Here is a 7,104-nt window from a genome sequence, read left to right on the forward strand (position 1 = left end):
GACGGTAAAGCGTCTGTCTACACTGTGGGAGACCTGGGTTCGATCCCTGGGTTGGGAAGATCCGCTAGAGAAGGAAATGGCAATCCACTCCAGTACTATTGCCTGGAAAATTCCATGGACAGAGGAGCTTGGTAGGCTACAGTCCATGGGGTCGCAAAGAGTCGGACACAACTGAGCGACTTCACTTTCACTTTCACTTTAAGTATTCATTTCTACAGCTTGTTAAGACCTCAACCTCTCCACTTGTATCCAGAATATTATATAGAACTCTTACAACTCAATAATAAAAGGACAAAAACCTCAATTTAAAAATGGGGAAATGATCTGAATAGATGTTTCTCCAAAGATACACAGATGATCAGTAAGGACATGAAAAGATGCTCAACATCATTAGTCATCTGGAAATACAAATCAAAAGAAATTTGTATTTGTACAATAAAAAAAAGCACTTCTTTTGCAAGGATAACAACAATAAAAAGATAAGTGTTAATGAGGATGTAGAGAAATTGCAACCCTCATACACTACTTGTAGGGATGTAAAATTGTGCAGCTACTTTGGAAAACAGCCTGGCAGTTTCTCAAGAAGTTAAACATTGAGTTACCATTTGATCCAGCTATTCTGCACCTAGGTATGTACTCATGAGAAATGAAAACATTTGTGCACAAATGTTCATAGCAGCATTATTCATAATAGCTAAAAGGTAAAAATAACCCAAGTGTCCATGAACTTGTGAATAGATAAAATGTGGTATGAACATATAATGAAATATTTGGCCATGTTGGGAAGGGTTGAGGGCAGGAGAAGAGGGTGACAGAGGATGAGATGGTTGGATAGCATCATCAACTCAATGGACATGAGTCTGAGCAAACTCCAAGAGATAGTGAAAGACAAGGAAGCCTGGTGTGCTGCAGTCCATGGGGTTGCAAAGAGTTGGACATGATTCAGTAACTGAACAACCAGAATGAAGTACTAATTCATGCTTCACATGGATGAACTTTGAAAACACGTTCATCCATCTTCGTGTTAAGTGAAAAGCCAGTCATAAAAGACTACATATTGTCTGAGTGCATTTATATAAAATGTTTAGAGTAGGGAAATCTGTGGAAACAAAGTAGATTAGTGGCGGCATAAGATGACTGATGAGAGTATTGAGGATGATGGGTAAAACGTGGGGTTTATTTTGGTGGGTGATGTGTTTGCTAAAATTGATTGTGGTGATGGTACAACTCTATATTGAAAACCATTAAACTGTACACTTGGTATCAGTGAAGTAAAATGAAGCTGTTACCAAAAAACAGTTTTTTAAATCAGAGTATAAAAGAGAATATTTGTTAAGTGCTTAACACAGTGCCTAGCACATAGTATGTATTTAATAAATGGTAGCTATTACTGAATACATACCACTTTAAATTTTATTCAGTAACAAATAGATTGAATTTACTATGCAAGATGACTTGACAGAGGGAAATGTGGGTTGGAATGCCATTTTTATGGTTCAAATGATGTACATGTGAGCTAAAGTCATTTATAGAAGGTATGGCAAAGGTAATTATGATATTTTGTAGCTAGAACATGTAAGTAAAATATATAGGGCTTCATTACTGATTGTTATGTGTGAAGTGTGATACAGTTAAGAGTCTAATCAGGAGACAGAAACCAGATAGCAATGGGTGACACAAAAATTTCCAACTTAACAATGGTGATGACAGTACGTGAAAGTGCCTTCAGTTCAGTTCAGTTCAGTCACTCAGTCGTGTCCGACTCTTTGTGACCCCATGAATCGCAACATGCCAGGCCTCCCTGTCCATCACCAACTCCCGGAGTTCACTCAGATTCACGTCCATCGAGTCAGTGATGCCATTCAGCCATCTCATCCTCTGTCGTCCCCTTCTCCTCTTGCCCCCAATCCCTCCCAGCATCAGGATCTTTTCCAATGAGTCAACTCTTCTCATGAGGTGGCCAAAGTACTGGAGTTTCAGCTTCAGCATCATTCCCTCCAAAGAAATCCCAGGGCTGATCTTCAGAATGGATTGGTTGGATCTCCTTGCAGTCCAAGGGACTCTCAAGAGTCTTTTCCAACACCACAGTTCAAAAGCATCAATTCTTCGGCGCTCAGCTTTCTTCACAGTCCAACTCTCACATCCATACATAACCAATGGAGAAACCATAGCCTTGACTAGACGGACCTTTGTTGGCAAAGTAATGTCTGCTTTTGAATATGCTATCTAGGTTGGTCAACTTTTCTTCCAAGGAGTAAGCGTCTTTTAATTTCATGGCTGCAGTCACCATCTGCAGTGATTTTGGAGCCCCAAAAAATAAAGTCTGACACTGTTTCCCCATCTATTTCCCATGAAGTGATGGGACCAGATGCCATGATCTTTGTTTTCTGAATGTTGAGCTTTAAGCCAACTTTTTCACTCTCCTCTTTCACCTTCATCAAGAGGCTCTTCAGTTCCTCTTCACTTTCTGCCATAAGGGTTGTGTCATCTGCATATCTGAGGTTGATATTTCTCCTGGCAATCTTTGATTCCAGCTTGTGCTTCTTCCAGCCCAGCGTTTCTCATGATATGAGAAACGTTACTCTGCATATGAGTTACTCATATGCGTTACTCTGCATATGAGTTAAATAAGCAGGGTGACAATATGCAGCCTTGATGTACTCCTTTTCCTATTTGGAACCAGTCTGTTGTTCCATGTCCAGTTCTAACTGTTGCTTCCTGACCTGCATATAGGTTACTCAAGAGGCGGGTCAGGTGGTCTGGTATTCCCATCTCTTTCAAATAGCTGTGAAAAGAAGAGAAGCAAAAAGTAAAGGAGAAAAGGAAAGATATAAGCATCTGAATGCAGAGTTCCAAAGAATAGCAAGAAGAGATAAGAAAGCCTTCTTCAGCGATGAATGCAAAGAAATAGAGGAAAACAACAGAATGGGAAAGACTATAGAGATCTCTTCAAGAAAATTGGAGACACAAAGGGAACATTTCATGCAAAGATGGGCTCAATAAAGGACACAAATGGTATGAACCTAACAGAAGCAGAAGATATTAAGAAGAGGTGGCAAGAATACACAGAAGAACTGTACAAAAAAGATCTTCATGACCCAGATAATCACGATGATGTGATCGCTCACCTAGAGCCAGACATCCTGGAATGTGAAGTCAAGTGGGCCTTAGAAAGCATCACTACAAACAAAGCTAGTGGAGGTGATGGAATTCCAATTGAGCTATTTCAAATCCTGAAAGATGATGCTGTGAAACTGCTGCACTCAATATGCCAGCAAATCTGGAAAACTCAGCAGTGGCCACAGGACTGGAAAAGGTCAGTTTTCATTCCAATCCCAAAGAAAGGCAAATGTCAGTTTTCATTCCAATCCCAAAGAAAGGCAAATGTCAAAGAATGCTCAAACTACCGCACAATTGCACTCATCTCACACGCTAGTAAAGTAATGCTCAAAATTCTCCAAGCCAGGCTTCAGCAATACATGAACCGTGAACTTCCAGATGTTCAAGCTGGTTTTAGAAAAGGCAGAGGAACCAGAGATCAAATTGCCAACATCTGCTGGATCATCGAAAAAGCAAGAGAGCTCCAGAAAAACATCTATTTCTGTTTTATTGACTATGCCAAAGCCTTTGACTGTGTGGATCACAATAAACTGTGGAAAATGCCTTCACTTCATGCTAAATGCTGAGGATTCTAAGTTTGCTTTTGCCCTTAAAGTGTGTACAGTTTGCTCGGAGAAGACTGACAAAAGCAGGAGCAATATAATGAGTTATATTTTCTAAAGTCAGCATATGAAGTAAATCTGTATTTTCAAAACTACATTGAAATTCCCTTAGGATAACACTCTTGTGGATTCCAACATATCTTTCTCTCAACAAGTATTGGAAAAAAAAACTTTAGTTGATCACTGGATGAAATAATTGGCTTGAGTTTGGGGGTCCCTGTTGTAGTCAATGAAGGATTTATTGAAAATTTATTTCTAGTCACTAGAGAAATACCTGTTCTCAAGGAGCTTACATTCTGAGGGCAGCAGAGGAAGATGACAAATAGTAAATACAGAACTTGATCTGCTTTTAAGTGCTACAAAGAAAATTAAATAGGGCAATCAGTGTGTTTAACTGGTGGTGGTGTTAGTAGCAGTGGGGCTACTTACGCTACAGTGCTCAGGGAATATGTACCTTTCTGAGGAGATGGAATATATTTGAGATATACAGTGGAGAACATTCTAAGTAGGAGCATAAGGCTGGTATGTTTAGACCGAAGGTCATTTTGATCAGAGTTTACTGCTTGAAAAGGTAGATGAAGAGGGATGAAGTCAGCAAGGTAGGCAGGGGCCAGATTATATGGGGCATAATAGACCGTGGCTATTTGAGTTTGGATTTTATTCTGCTTTCAGTGGGAAGCTAGTAGAGTTTAATCAAAGAAATTATATGATCAAATCCATTATTTAGGAAGATCAGACTAACTCAAGGAGTTTCTTAACATCAACATTACTGACATGTCAGGCTGAATAATTCTTTGTTGTAAGAGGGAGCCCAGTGCATTGTAGAATGTAACATCTTTGGCATCTCCCCACTGATTCTAGTAAAACCCTTCTGGTTGTGACCAAAACATCTCCCAACTTCACCGAATGTCCCACTGGGGACAATATTACTGTTCTGTCTGTACAAAAGCTATGTGTTTTTAAGAATATTCACATTCAGTTCAGTTCAGTCGCTCAGTCGTGTCCAACTCTTTGCGACCCCATGAATCGCAGCACGCCAGGCCTCCCTGTCCATCAACCAACTCCCGGAGTTCGCTCAGACTCATGTCCATCGAGTCAGTGATGCCATCCAGCCATCTCATCCCCTGTTGTCCCCTTCTCCTCCTGCCCCCAATCCCTCCCAGCATCAGAGTCTTTTCCAATGAGTCAACTCTTCTCATGAGGTGGCCAAAGTACTGGAGTTTCAGCTTCAGCATCATTCCCTCCAAAGAAATCCCAGGGCTGATCTTCAGAATGGACTGGTTGGATCTCCTTGCAGTCCAAGGGACTCTCAAGAGCCTTCTCCAACACCACAGTTCAAAAGCATCAATTCTTCGGCGCTCAGCCTTCTTCACAGTCCAACTCTCACATCCATACATGACCACAGGAAAAACCATAGCCTTGACTAGATGGACCTTAGTCGGCAAAGTAATGTCTCTGCTTTTGAATATGCTATCTAGGTTGGTCATAACTTTTCTTCCAAGGAGCAAGCGTCTTTTAATTTCATGGCTGCAGTCAACTATCTGCAGTGATTTTGGAGCCCAAAAAATAAAGTCTGACACTGTTTCCACTGTTTCCCCATCTATTTCCCATGAAGCGATGGGACCAGATGCCATGATCTTCGTCTTCTGAATGTAGAGCTGTAAGCCAACTCATATTCACATTAGGAGAACCAAAATGGCTCCTGTTTCACATGAACTCTGGAGCAATTGATGACCTTCAGAGGTGTTTTGTTTTTGCTAAGTTTATGTGGTTAAATACAGGTAAGGTAAATGTATGCTATGACTACTGTTAAATGTGCCATAGCAAATATCTACAAAAGGTTTAGTTGGGTGCACAAAAGGAGTCTACCCAAGAGAAGGTAAGGGAAAGGAAAAGGTCAGGAAAAGCTGCTTGAGGCAGGAAGGAGATGGGTGATCTTTGAATTGAATCTTAATAGATTCATAATTGTTGGAAGGCATGCAGTGCTTTCTAGGGAGAGGCAGTATGAAGAAAGGACCTCTGATCCTAGAAGGCCTTGTCAGGAAAGAAGGATGAATTGAAAGGATGAAGTGGAAAATCCAGCAGTACTGCCTGAGTAGGCTAGTGGATATTTGGGCCTATAGCTCAGGAAAGTGGGCTGGAAATAGGCTTGGAAAATAACCTCTCCAGGTGATAGGGCAGAGGGAAGGGCAGGGATGAGATCAGCAAGGTATTAATAGTAATATAGAGCAAAGAGAAGTAAGGACACCCTTGTTATGGAATGCTGAGATTCCAGAGGTCTCCAGGCAGCCTGGACAAAAAGGCCCAATGTTTGCAGGACAGACTGGTGGGAGCTGGGAAATTAATGCTGGGTTCCCAGAGAGTTGTGCAGTATCGTTTAAATTTTGGCAGTGACCTTTCTCAAGTACCTTACATTTCATCCCTGTTTCAGGGCCATGCATATTTTGCCCTTCCCACTTAAAAATTTCATCTACCCTATCCCACCCCCATGAGGAAGCCTTGGATAGTTCTCGAAGTTTAGTGTGCATAGACCCACCTTGAGGACTTGTGAAAACAAACTGCCAGGCTTCACCTCTAAACTCTCGAGGTGAATTAATCCAGAAGGTCAAAGGTGGAGCCCAATAATTTGTGGTTCTAACACGTTTCCAGGAAATGTGGCAGCTGCCAGTCTGGGGGCCACAGTTTGAGAACCACTGTAAAAGGTAGCTAGCTGTCTTTTTGTTGCTTTGGAATATAAACTTTCTGGCTATGGTTTTTCCTGTGGTCATGTATGGATGTGAGAGTTGGACTTTGAAGAAGGCTGAGTGCCGAAGAATTGATGCTTTTGAACTGTGGTGTTGGAGAAGACTCTTGAGAGTCCCTTGGACTGCAAGGAGATCAGCCCTGGGATTTCTTTGGAAGGAATGATGCTAAAGCTGAAACTCCAGTACTTTGGCCACCTCATGAGAAGAGTTGACTCATTGGAAAAGACTCTGATGCTGGGAGGGATTGGGGGCAGGAGGAGAAGGGGACAACAGGGGATGAGATGGCTGGATGGCATCACTGACTGCATGGACATGAGTGTGAGTGAACTCCGGGAGTTGGTGCTGGACAGGGAGGCCTGGCATGCTGCGATTCATGGGGTTGCAAAGAGTTGGACACTACTGAGCGACTGACCTAATTAATGAGTTTAAAATACTGCTCTGGGCCTTGAAATGGCATCAAATGTTTAATGCTAGTGTGTGTGTAATTCGATAGGGCTCTGGTGTGAGGTGAGCCTAGAATCACCTAAGAACTCCCTTCTGGAGTGGTTTTGATTAATGAATCTCGTGTTCCCACTATTTAGGATCCCCAAGAATATTCATTTCACAAGGCACTATTAAAAGACACCATTCTTGTCCTT

This window comes from Capricornis sumatraensis, chromosome 10 (genome assembly GCF_032405125.1).
Source record: "Capricornis sumatraensis isolate serow.1 chromosome 10, serow.2, whole genome shotgun sequence".
Taxonomy (NCBI): domain Eukaryota; kingdom Metazoa; phylum Chordata; class Mammalia; order Artiodactyla; family Bovidae; genus Capricornis; species Capricornis sumatraensis.